Raw genomic sequence first — 13,787 nt, 5'->3', positions numbered from 1 at the left:
TCTGTGATAAAGCCTCCTAGGCCAGGTCCATGCCTGGAAGAACCTCCTAGGTGTTCTATAAAGGCATCAGGGCCTCCTGCTGCCCCTTTATTCCAGGGTGTTGGGTGAACTCATTGCTCACCCATGCTGGTCTGATTCATAAATACATTAGTGCTGACTCACTGACACCTACAGAGCAGGAAAAGCCATCTCCTTAGGCTGGAGATGGAGACATTCACGAGATGCAGAAATCAGCTCTACTCAGGGAAAGATCACTGAAACATGTTATGGGATGGTTGTCTGGGGAAAATATTGTCAAGACTGTTTGGCTTGGAACTCAAGTTACTCCGTACATTTCCTGAACTCATAACAGGACTCTCATATGCCAGAGATTTAAAAGTCTCCTTGCTTTCCTCTCATCCAGAAAACCAGAGACATAAAGTCATGAAAAACCTGTAGTAGCTGAGCCAAGTCATCCCTGATTCCAGCCTCGAATGGGAGGATTCAACTAGAAGGTTCCTTCCAACCCTAAGATGTATGGCTCTAAGACTTTCACAGCCACCACGCTGCAGGCTTTACATGCATCTATCATGCATTGATTTAAAACTTCTCTAGACCCTATTTAAAGTAAGAGCTATAGACTCAGACACTCTGCCCCACCTCTGGACACTCACAAGAGAAGAGTGAAGAAGATGTCAAAATATATATATCTAAGTAGAGGTTAACCAGTACTGTATCTAGAGTTTCTGGGACCCTTTGCAGATATATGAGATCCAGGGCCATCCTTCAGGTATGCTCTCTGGCCACTGTGGTGACCGTCCTGGGGCTTTATCCTCAGCCCCTCTCCCTTTGATTCTTTTCTGCCTACTCTTCAGAGGGCCGATGATCTGTGGCACAAAGCTGAACACACCGAGATGGGTGTCAGGCAGCCTTAGTCGCAGATAGCAAAGCACAAAATAACTAATTCCCAAGGAGGATGAAGTGGATGCCAGGGGACGAAGGACTGATATACTTCCTGGTACAGAACCAAGCTGGATCTTAGCACACAGCTTTTCTCTTTTTCTAAATCTACCTTGTACATGAACACAGAAACTGTCTCTCTATGCTCTGTGAAAACAGGACCTTTTCTGGCAAGACTTCCAGGCACAACCTGTCCTCATGCCAAGCAGCCTCCCTTAGCCAAAACGTCAACTCCGTCAGCCTGGGATTCCCCAAACCACTCCCCTTCCCTGAGTTCTGCTTTGCTGGTTATTTAGACCAACAGCTTCCCTAACTCTCCCCCTTTTGCTCCTTCTTAATCTCAGTCATCCGCTCCTTGTGTTTACTCATCAGTGTCTGCCTCCACAGGAAGTACTGGTACTCTTGTTTTCTCACTCATTTCCCGCAGATAGACTCCAAAATGGCCCTCCGTTATCCTTGCCTCGCAGAGTCACACCCTTGTGTCATCCCCTCACCTTGAGTATGGGCAGGATCTGTTACTTACTTCTAACTAACAGATTATGGCCAAAGTGATGGGCTGTCATTTCCATGATGATGTTCCATAAGATTGTAAAATCTTCTTGTTGGCAGACTCCTTCCCTTGCTGGTTTTGTTAGAGCAAGCAGCCGTGTTGGGAAAGCTCGTGTGACAAGGAACTGAGGATGGTCCCCCACCAACAATCACCCGGAATTGAGGATGGTTTTCAGCAGGCTTCTGTGGAGAAACTGAGGCCCCCTGTCCAACAGTCCAGAAGGGGCTGAATTCTGCTAACAAGTATGTGAGACTGGAAGCAGACTGAGCCTTGAGCAGAGACCACAGCCTTGGTCAGCATCTTGATCGCACCTTTCAGATCAGACCCTTAGCAGAGGACCCAGCTAAGCATGATGCGCAGAAGCTGGGAGATGATACATCTGTGTTGTTCTAAGCCGCTAAGTTTATAGTAATACTGCTCACGTTTTTTTTCTTAGAAGCACCCACCCATACGACTCTCCAGTGTTTGAAACAAAGAATTTTTAGATTCAACAATGTGTGAGAGCAATAGGGAACATCTCCTGTAGCCTCCCTTGGATGCGGAAGTCCCCGCCTCCAGCACCTTGGACAGTTCATCATCCACCCCCCCCCCCCCCCCAACCTGAACTCTGATACCACTGCCAAGCTCAGCATCTTACAAGATAATCATTCTATCTATGGACAGCTCTTCCTTTATTTTTCATAATTATTTTATATTTATGCAACACTAATTCTGTGCTTTTTACTATGCTCTCATCTACATACTTCCTTTAAATTATTCCTCACGATAATTCTATTGTTGATACTATTATTATCTACTTTATAAATATTAGGAAATACAAGCTCAGAGAAGTCAAGCAGTTTTCCCAGGACTTATAAGCATCAGACAGATTTTAACCCAAGTCTGTCTAACCCAAGATCCATGTTCTGAGCCACTATGGTGTACTGCTCCAGTCTTCTTAGAAATCTCTTACTTACGTTAAACCAGACACTTCCTTCTAATGTAGTTTGGATGTTTTAACAATAGAAGTGGGATAAAGATTAAAACAACGTAGACCCATGTACCCAACATCCAGTTTAAAAATGAAACATTATTAATGGAAGTAAAGCTCTTGTTTTTCTACTACATACTGCCTTGCCCTCCCTTTCCATTGAGAAGTAAGCACTATTCTGGATTTGGTAGTCCTCACTTCCATGTATTTATTTATTGTTTTACTTCAAATATACGTATCACTGAACAATAAATAGTATTATTGTGCACAGTTTAAAATGTAAATAAATTGTTCTCATACTAGAGGTATTCTTATTGAACTTCCTTTTCCCATTCTAATTGTTTGTGAGATTTATGAATATACCATATTTTCTTTAGCCATTCTCCTGTTGATGGACAGTTAGGTTATTTCTGTTCTTAGCCGTCACAATCAATTCCACTAGGAAAGTTCTTATATATGTCTTTTTGTGCATAGGTGCAAGAACTTTTCTAGGTTGTGTATCTAGGAATATATTTAGTTCCACCAGCTATCACCAAGTTACTCTCATAATAAGGTTTTGAGATACCTCACCATTGTGTTTGCCCTCCCTGGAGAAGCTCTGATTAGTTAGGAACACTTCTCCAGGACAATGAGATGCTTGCCTGCTTTATCTTGGACAGAATACCTCTACCAGCCGTCTGAGATTGCAGGAAATGTTTCAGAAGCTTTATATTACTGTAACTTGCTATTGATATTTTAGTTATACAATAATCCCTAAGTATTTTTCCACATGAATTACTCTTAAATCAAGTATCCCCAGTTTGTATCTACACAGCTGAATTTTTTAAGCTTAAGTACAGGATTTTGATTCTATCCCTGTTGAATTTCTCTTTGTTAGTTTTAGCCATCCCTAGAGTGTATAGAGATAGTTTGAGTCCTGGTTCTGCTATTTCATCCATAAATTTGATAAGCGTGCTTTCTGCATCTTTGTCTAAGTCCTTGATAAAATAGAGATGATAGAGCCAGAGATGAAACCCTTCAACATACTACAAGATGTTTCCACAGTGTTGATATAATCCAATACCTGGGCATGGTTGGCCAACTCACCATGATGCTAGCTAAAAGTGTTATGCAGTCCTCAATTTCCTATTCAACCCACAAGAATATCAAGGCAAACTTTGTCCAAGACCTTGCCATATCTACAGTATCAGCTGACTTACATTATCTTACCATCTGGAGATAGGACGCCACTTAAAATGCATTGTTCTCAGTGAACCCATGCTAGCTTCTAGTGATTTCTATCTCCCCTCTAAGACCTCATAGACAGTTTGAATAGTAAATAATCTTAGAATTTCTATGGTGATCCGTATCAAATTCACCAGCCTGTGCAATCTGGAACCCACTTTCTTCTATGAAAATCCAGATTTTTCTCATCTCTAGTCTTCTGGTTTCTCCCCTCAATCATTTCTGAATTGTGGTTTTTATGAGCATTTATAAAAGTTTCTTCAGAATTCTGGCATGAAATATGTTTCCAGGTTTGGAAACTTTTAAAGCCTCCAGGTGACTACTTACTTTTTGTTTGCTTAGTGTGAGTTTCAAGATTACTTTAACAACATCGATTCTGTTCTCTTCTGCTGAAAGATCTTGCCTTTTTGGTAAAGAAACAAAATACTTCAGTGGTTCTCCTTTCTCTTCTCATCTTTAACCTTGCACCAAGTTCTGCAAGCAACGTGCCTGTCTTTTTAAATCTGAACATAGCTACTAAAAGCTTTTGTGTTGTCCCTGACATTTTTCTGAAGCCTCTGCTCATTCCAAGCTTTAGACTTCCTGGCACTATTCTTACAGGCATATGAGACTCTTTTGTATTTGTCCTTGGTTCTGTTTTTCTCCTTTCATCTTTTGTATTTGACCTTTTAATATATAAGTTAATCGAAGAGCTGGCTGGGCAGCCTCACTGTTCCTTCAGGGTACCACTTCATTTTCCTCTTCTTTCCTCAGAAACAGTGCTATTGCTTGTCCACTTCTAGAGAGGAAGAAGGGGGTCCACAGACAAACAAGAAGCAGCAAAGTCATCACCTAACAAAAATCTCCTTCCATGCCAGCCCTACTTCCTACAGTTGGTTTTTTCTTCTTCTATTCCCTTCACCTTTGTGGAGACAGAAGATGTCAGGGAATCAGAAGGAAACCGTGGACTCACAGATGCAAAGGACTTTCCAGCCTCCTACAGCATTTTGGCCCTATGATTTGTAGAGTTTTATGGGACTAAAGATGCTCACTGGCTCCCCCAGGGAGAAACCAAAGAAGCTATCAAACTGCTGCATTACAAAATCTGGATTCCAAAACATGTGTGTGTTGGGGGGTGTTGCATCTAGAGAGAAAAACTGGTTGGAACTGTCTGTTTTTCATTTCCTTCCACATTAAAGCTGAGATTTTTCTATGATGGCTTGGTACGTAGAATGGCATGATTTAGGGTCCCTCACTCCGGAGACCCTCGTCCTAAGTGTCTATTTTCTCTGGTTTTCACTGGCTGTGATCCATTGGCAAGAAAATGAGAATAGACCAGCTGAGCTGCAGGCTACTCCCTGCATACTACAAGCATTTCCCCCTTCCTGAACCACTCTTCCAACCCTGAAATATAAGAAAAATCTTACTACTTCCTGCCATCATCAGTGGGAGGGCAACAAGTGAACTAATGACATAATATTTTGTAAATCTCCTGGATAAGGAAAAGGCTACATTATATGTTGTATGTGAATAACAGTGCCCATATCTGGCAGGTGCTTGGAATTTGCTGGCTGTTCTTTTACTACAAGGCTATATTGTTATTTTTGTTTCTCCAAATAATGTCTCTAGTCCATTTCCCCCCAGTACTGAGGAAGTCTGATTGAGATTTTATAATTTCAGTGGCTCCCATGCTCTCACCCAAGTCTGCCGCCTTCACCATCATTAAAAAATGCCCCATTCAGACACATGTATATGCCCGAGCCCCTCATACAGCCAGTGATCCCTAAGTGCTAAACAGTTTCGTCCTGGACTTGGAGCCTGAGCCTGTGGAGCGAGGCTCGGCTAATTTAAGTGCCTCTTGTAACAGAAGGCAACTGGAATTCAATAGAGATAAATGTAAAATATTGAACTAGGGAGTTGAACCATCAGCAGGGCAGGATTCTAAATGGAAAGGTTATGGCTGAATGACTAAGCAGAGGAGAGCACACAATATACCCAAGGATTCTTGCAGAAATACAAGTCCCTGGTGGACCCTGCCGAGAAGAAGAGAGAGGATGCTGCAGAACAGTACAGCTAAAGGAGAGTCTCTTGGACTCAGTGGAAGCTGCTGCTGGGAGGTACCCCTCCCCGTGTACACTGGCTGACAGGGGACAGGGGAATTTGGCCGGTGATGTGGATCTGCCAGGTTTTAGTTGCCACTGTGAAGAGTCGATATTGCTTTTTCTCTGCCAGGCCCTAAACACCAGAAGTAAAATGTCTAATGGTAACCTGAGGCGTTGGTTCTGTCTACGAGAAAAAACAGCCACTCAGGTTGGTTAATTCAATCAAACGTCTGGCCAAGTTCCATGAAGCGATCGATAGAATCAGTTGTTTGACCAAATGGACAAGCCAAATCAGGGAGCACAATCAATCCCATCGCCCCACAGAGCTTCAGCCAAACAAGGCACCGTATTAGAGCAGCAAGGGCTCTCCTGGCTGTCTGTGAAGTTTCCTTACAAAGAGCCCATGGCATTGGCAATGGGCCTCATAGACACCCAACATGGCTCCCCCTTTCCCTTCCTTTAAAGTATGATTTCATAGAATTCATGAAAAGACAGGGACTTGCTCTTTAGACTGCCCACACCAGGAAAAGAAAAATGAATGTGGAAAACCAGTTAAAAGGCATGGATGAGCAGAAGGTTAGATTAACCAAGTTTTCAGGTTGGTCCAAAAATTTCTTGGGACACAAAAGTCATTTGCACTGTTTTCTGGCCAGGGTCCACCAACTCTTAACAAACTAGCAGACGCCCCTGTAAGTCCTTTACCTAATGTAGCCCACCAAAGGGTATTAAAGACACACCAGTTATTAACCTCGAAGACAAAAGAGGCTACATGTCACAATTTCTTCCTTTATTAACCTCCTCCGAGCCCACTTTGGGAGTCCCCAGTCCCCAATGAAGAGAGTATCCATCGGTGAAATGAGGGCAGCTCTACAAAGCTCTATATAGTGTTGACATATATACTAAGCTCTTTTGGCCCAATTTTCAAATTCATTGCTCGGTTTTGGCAGGAAACAACATGGAAGCTTCTACTGGGAAGATGCTTTGCTTCCTGAGTGCACGAGAAAGAGGATCCACGACGCTGGCATTGTCCACAGGAGCACTCCCCTGCCTACTCACAGGAAGGATCTCTTATTTTCTAATCAACCTAGAGCAAGGGGTCCGTTTCAGACACTTTGGCCAGGCCATAGAGTGGTTTCTCTTACATCCATGCGTTTCAGCAAAGGGCTTCCTCTAAGGCTCATGTCACCCTCATCCAAGGTCCACAAAACCCTCTGAAAGAACTGAGCTCATCTGCTTTCCTCTGTCACTTTAGAGGCTGGTGCGCACGGAATCCTCATTCTTGAGACCAGAGTCACAGTAAGCCTTTCCAACCAGTTTTTAATTTAGACAAAGATTAGCAAAAGCACAGTTATTACCACTAAAAGCACCCTTAAAGGGGCCTGTAAATACTGAGCCAAATAGCAGGGATCTGACTCTACTCTCCGAGGCCCTGAGTTCCTCAAGGCCCTTGAAATGTACCTGCGTCTTCCCCATCAGAGGCCCTTTGTTCTCCCTTCTGCCCTGTCTCCCTGTTCGTGGCCCACCTTCCCACTGCGGGATGAGGTAGGCGGCTGGGAGGTGCATCCCTGGATTCAGACCCGGGAGACCAGAGGCTTTCCCATTAGCATTCAGCTGTTGTGCTCTGTTGGGCCCTTCTCTGCTTTACAGGACTAAAGTGTCACGTCAAGAGCTTTAGAAAAATCTCAAAAATCTCGAGAGTAGTGGTTCTTTATTAATTCACTTAATCAGTAAATTACATAATTAATATATTAAACGGTACCTAGAGGCCCAGAATATTGAAAAGGAATTCTGTATTGGCTGCATATTTCGATGGTGATTCTAGATGCTCCCGGTGACGGCTCCAGAATTTCTGTAGAGGAGGGGCTTAAGGGTGCAGTTTGGCTTGAAGGAGAGGCTTCGGGAACAAACCTGAGATTGAATGTTTATTTGGGGTGGCTTTCTGAGAGGGGAGGTGGGATGGAGATCGGGGTCACTCCCGGACCTTCCTGTGCTCTGGGCCCTCCTACATTCTTGCTGCTCTGAATCACACCTGCAAATCGAGATGGCTTTGCGGGAGCGCCCAGCTCTACCCTTCTTTTCCTCTGTCCCCTTCCTGCTCTGCGTCCTCTCTTGATTCCTTATGTCGCACTTTGCCCCATTAGCTCTATACCTGCACCTTTGCCCTTTCCCTCATCACTAACTTTGTTTCAAAATCTGTCTTCTCTTTATCTCAATCTAGTAATGACCAGCCTGGAAGGCAGGAATGCCCAGGGGACTGCCATAAACCCAGAATTATGACGTAAGAGCCAAGGCTAAAAGCTGAGATCACTTTTCTCTTTTGAGAGCCATTGTTTTGGATGGTTCAGCCCATAAAGGATTCTGGATCTTAAAAGAATCTCAAACGTTTTTATTTCTTTTCCTTTTTACAAGCAGGAAGAAACAGGATGGTGCTGCAGAACCAGCCATTTTGTTTCTGAGGTCCCTGCCTTTTCAAGAACGAGCTGGGACCTATTGCTTCTTTCTGGAGCTCTTGACTTTTTAGTCTTTCCCTCCCCACTCCTTCACCCTCCACCCCCAGTAGAGGTGGAAATGGTGAGTCTGCAACCAAGGTCAGACAAACCAGTGGAGGATGAAAACAATAGACTGACCTTTATAAATTCACAGTATTGGATTTGAAAGAGCTTGAACTTGGACACCAGTGGCTGAGGGTAAAGGCATTGAATGATAATGCTGCCCACTGGGAGCAATTCCATGGGAGGAAATTATTTCTCCCTGACATCTGATGCTGGGAAATTTTCTCCTGGGAACCACTGAGTGAAGGGTGTGAGGGAGTAAAAACTCTCACACACTGTTTGCACCTTTCTGGAGTGTAATTTAGCAACGTGTGTCAAAACACATATCCCCTTTGACCCATCCTTTTCCTCCAGGACTTTATCTTCGTAAAGCAATTAAGAAAGTGTGCATGGTTTATTTATAAAGCTTTGGTAGAGATACTGAAAAGTAGAAACAACCTAAGTGTCTAGAGTCCGGGTAAATAAATGATGGTTCCTCATACAATGGAATACTATGAAACCATTAAAAGTGAATTGTATTTGTTGACATGAAAAAAGATGCATAAGATATTGTTGAGCGGGGTTGGAGGGGCAGGAAGGATAAGAATGTAAACTCAACCCTGGCCCTCAAAAAGCATGCATTTTAATAGGGAATTGATGACAAGTAGAATCTTGAATAGGCTTTGAAAATAAAATAAAATTGGAGCGCGGTTGGTTGTTTTTTTTTTTTTCTACAAGAATCCTTGTTTTATACAAGCTCCAAATTACTCAGCCTCAAGCAGAGCAGGAAGAAAATAAAGAAGACTGCATTAGGTTGAGAGCATCTCCCTGAATAATCGAGAGTTCATTATGGACTCTGAGTACATCAAAATCCTATTAATTCATTAGCTCAGCACTTGCGTTTTCCTTCTTTCCCCCTCGGCTGCCAGCCTTTTACCCTATGATGTAGTTTATCAGCAGCCCCAACGTGGGGGGTAAGAAGGGGAAATAAAAAAGGATAAAAATCCAAATGATTCCATTTTGTTACTTGTTAACAACAATAGACTAGGGTGGGTGGTGAAGGCAGGCGGCACTAACCACACGGTGTCTGGGTGGCTCGGATTAGAGGAACAGCGTCTGGCACACAGTAGGGCCTCGTGATGGGCATCACATAGATTCTGAATGAGGGAATCTGCTCTTAGGCCTTGGAGCCAAAGGCCCCCAAACCACAAGCTCCACTCTGCAGATTTCCCGGGATTTCCAATAAGAAAGACAGTTCAGCCAGAAGGGGCTCATCCTCTACTGGCCCCCACTCCCAACTTCTCTGCAGACATGTGACTCCTCCTGTCCCTGTGGGGTCTCTGAGTGATATTAAGGCTCCACGTAAATGGCCTGATGCAAGGCCAGGCAGCACTTGAATGAAGCATTCTCATGATCCGATTCCCCAGGTTCACCCAACGTTACACCTACTGTCCATGCCATTCCTCCATAATCTTTTTCCCACTTGAATATCATAAATCTAAATTTCTTTCTTGTCCACAAGGAGGACAACTCCAGCAACTGTGGTCTCTAAAACTGTTATTTTTCAAAGTATTCTTTAGGGAATAAAAGTACAAAAGGAGACGTCGTGCATCACGCCATGAAATCATATTTGCCGCTACTCTCCCTATTTGAAATGTGGTGCATCTTGTCTGCCATCAGGGCCAATGGTCTTATTTTCTTTCCCACATAACCATGACGTAAGTTTTTATTTTCTGTCCTGTTTCTCTTAGCCAAAGCTGCATTCTTTTAAGATCGTTCAAGACCTTTAAGGTATCTACCTATATCCTGCTGCTCTGCCTGTGCAAGCAATAGCGTGAAAAATTTTAAACCTCAGACCTCCCAGAGACTGTGCGTGTGTGAAATTATGTATAGAACAATATTTAAGTTTAAATTAATTAAGAGGAAAGAAGAGACTGGAATGTGTGTTCTAGAACAGGAAGGTGTCCTAGGGTGAGAGATGCCTACTGGATAACCCACCAAGTCAGTAACTAAGTGACGACTGTATTTCTGGCTGATGTGTTCGTGCGAACACAACCAAGGTCCCTCCACAGATGAGAATATGCCTCTCAGGAGGTCACAGAGGGCTGTACCCCCCACCCAGGGGTTCCCCCTATGGTTTACCTACAGGGGAAGCCGTGCTATCCCTGAGAGCTGTCGGATCCTGTGCTACTGAGAAAGCACCTCAGAGCCACAGCGAGGAGAAACAATGGTCGAGGCACCCGCGGGTCTAAAATAGCCACGTGAAAACATCTCTGTGTGATGTTTAAATCATATCAAGAACTCTTCCATCTAAGGCGTGGAAAAGTGTGGTCTAGTGAAGGAAGTGTGGTCCCTTCACTTCCTTCTAGTGGAAAACAGGGACCTGGGACCTAGATCCCCATATGCTTTGGACAAGCCCCTTAGGCTCAGGAACTCATTTGCCCCTGGAACTGGGATAAATAGCAATGGAACTAGGGCCCTTCCCATCTGATCATTCTAGGGCTCTTTGATACATTCATCTAAATGGAATGGGATGGGTATTCTTGTTGGGTTCCTTTCAGCCCAATAATTCTTACGGTTTAACTAAAAATAATAATAATTTAAATTAAGTTTGGGTATTTTGTCCTTATGCCCCTAAACCAGGGATGATAACATGTTTACAGGTATATTTGCAATAGCATAAGCCTGCCCAAAACTTTCAAATTTCTTTTGTGAACTTGCTGAAGGTGACCTAAGAACCTGTACCTGAACTGTCCTTCCAAGGCCAAGGCCCTGTGGCCCCAGAGCAAAGTCCCGCCAAAGTCCAGCTACAGAGAGGTACCTTCTCAAGGACGCTTTACAGGTTCCATTACACGTACTGTGGCCCTCAGATAGTAACTGTTTATTTAGCCATCTGAAGTATGATGATGAATCACTGTTGTTTTCTCTTTAAACAAACAAGCCTGACCTCGGGGGTTTTTTTCCTTGTGAATAGCTAGTTTCTCCCTATTTCGTGTAATTGTATAAAGAGCTTTGGGTCCAAGGAACAAGCTTGGTGGGCCTTGCTCAGCCATCAAGGCATCCTTTTAATAGCTCCAGCTTCTCCCGCGGAGACAATGCCTTCATATTACAGAAGGTGCTCAGGTTTGAAACGGTCCCTCTCTTTCTCCATCCATCAGCCTTGTTGATACCCTTTGTCTCTGCCGGTTCATGTACTTCACATGCCTTCTCTTCCCATTGGCCCTTTGGCTTTCATTTTCACCATCTGAGTGTCTGGAGCTGGTTATCTGGTGTATCCAGTCCTCTGCCTCCTGTCTGGTCCTGGATAAATTACAGGAGCCCCCTGTAAGTTACTGCATTTCCCATCAGTTTCCACTGCAAAGCTCGATGCAGAGAAAAGCAGTGCTCAAGGGCTGGAGTTCACGGCAAAACTCTTGAAGGAAGCCAGAAAGGCTTCTCTGTAATGCAGTGGAGGGAGGGCAGTTCCACTTTCCTCAGGGCTGGCCTCACAGAGAAGAAAGAGCTTGCCTTCATTTTGATGCTAGGACTAACTAAAAGTTCCTTTTAAAGGTTCTCTCTCTTGCCCTGGCTGCTCACTTACTTTTTTTTTTTTTTTTTTTTTTTTAGTAAAAGGCTTTTTTTCATACCTCATCGCAGTATATTTCTTCTAATTCCTGGCCAGGGACTGCCAAAGGAAGGGCCCTTAGCTGGCCATGAAGGAGAGAAAGCACGGCACTTAGAAGGGGGAGGAGAGAAGTCAGAGCCAGACACTTAGTTCTCGCAGGAGATGGCAAAACATTACCCAAAAGGCTGGGAAGAAAATTGCAGCTTAATTTGACTTGCGGCAGAAATCCCTTTTTTTTCCCTTTCTTATTTAATTCTAAGCAAACTGTATTGATATGAGAGATAAAGGGGTCTGCAGGCACGTGTACAAGAGTACTCTCCAAATAACCCTGCTTCTCCCAACCCTCCGGTCCATCCAGCAGATGGTTGTCCCACGTGTGTGCATGCTCCCAGCATCCCAAATTCTGTCCAACAAAGATCCAAAATTCAAGCTCCCCAGTACTCTCTAGCGTCAACCATCACGCCTTGCTGATGCTGGGCAACATATGTGTGACTGGATCTCTGCATTCAACTAGCTTACGGTCTAATTGCAGGGACAAGACAGAGACAAATGAAACAAAGAAAACCAGTATAAAGCCATATATCAGTCAGTGATGAAATTTGTAGGTTTTGCAGTTCTGTTTTGACCGGTACTCATAGACTTGTCATCGATCGATAAAATACTTGCTAGTGATATCAGTATGTCATCAAAATTAATAGCACACCATGACTGAGCTCCACTTATTTACTCATTCAACAAGTACTTACTATGTACTTACTCTAAGCATGCTTTGCATTTGTAAAGAGCTTTACAGTTTGCAAAACACTTTCACAAACACCTACTCATTTGATTCTAATTCGGCAGGCAGGTTTATAGGAGATGCACAGTGAGCTTCGGAAAGCGGAAGTGGTTTTCCTAAGGTCACTGGGTTATTAAATCTGGCACCCAAGATTGTAACTTCCTCTACAATCCACGGGCCATCCACCAGCCCACCCTTTTTACAGCCATAGACAACGAATATGAGTGTGAGTCTGCGGTTAGCCAGTGGCAAGAGGGGTAGTTCTGACCTTATGCATCCTACCCACCCCTGCCTCCTACTCAGAGATGGATAAAAAGGCTCTTCTGCAAGTACTCAAAATAGGAATCTTAGGAATTCCCTTTCTGAGTTTCATATGGATCTGCACACATACTCTACTGGCCCTTAAACTCAGCTTCTTTCATCTCTCACACTTTTGTGTGGAGAAAACCAAACTGCCGATCTGTGATCTTTGTGAAAGTCTCCAGAGGCCCGGGATGAACTTTCCAAACTCACCTCAATTTCAGACTGAGGGTCATGGTGTTTGTACAGCTTTCCTCATCCTCCTTGCCCCTCAAACTCTGATGAAAATGATGACTGAGGGCAGTTGGGATGGGAGGAGAGAGAGGAGGGAGCTGGGCTTCGTACGGGACATTACTGTTTGGGGAGGGTGTGTGTATGTGTAGGCTAGGGTAGACATGCTGACTTTATTCTACGTTGTAGCTGACTGCACTAAAAGGACTGGGCTACAGAGATTCACACTTAAAGATCCCTCTCCCCAGCCCTAAAATCAGGGAGTCAAATGTCAGTATCACTTTAGTGGAATGTCGTCAGAGGCCAAGTTGCAAAGAAAGCATCAGCAGAAGATGGACCATCGAAGCAGAAGATGGACCATCAACCCTGGCACAACAACCGGAGTCCAAGAGACGGCAGCATGCTGTTCATAATGCCTGCTGGAACATCCATGCCTTCCACTAAAGAATTCCAATTTAAAACAAACAAACCAGCATACAAGCGCGCTCAGGTAAACTGAGAATTGGGTGGGAGACTTTGCTGTGCCTACAGTCCTAATATGGAAAAAACCCGCACCTTCTGCGGTCTGGGCTGTGTAAC

General features: G+C 44.0%; 1 long non-coding RNA gene across 2 annotated transcripts in view; it reads left to right on the top strand.

The window, feature by feature from the left end:
- The window catches only part of LOC109552916 (uncharacterized), a 371,016-nt gene extending 361,745 nt beyond the window's left edge, over nt 1-9,271 (top strand). For both annotated transcript variants that reach the window (XR_012331494.1, XR_004526099.2), the window contains one exon: nt 6,712-9,271. This is a non-coding gene — a long non-coding RNA (uncharacterized lncRNA). The remainder of the gene's footprint in view (nt 1-6,711) is intronic.
- The last annotated feature ends 4,516 nt before the right edge of the window (nt 9,272-13,787 follow it).

The sequence above is a fragment of the Tursiops truncatus genome, chromosome 1 (genome assembly GCF_011762595.2).
Source record: "Tursiops truncatus isolate mTurTru1 chromosome 1, mTurTru1.mat.Y, whole genome shotgun sequence".
Classification (NCBI taxonomy): domain Eukaryota; kingdom Metazoa; phylum Chordata; class Mammalia; order Artiodactyla; family Delphinidae; genus Tursiops; species Tursiops truncatus.
This window is presented reverse-complemented; position numbering and strand designations above follow the sequence as displayed.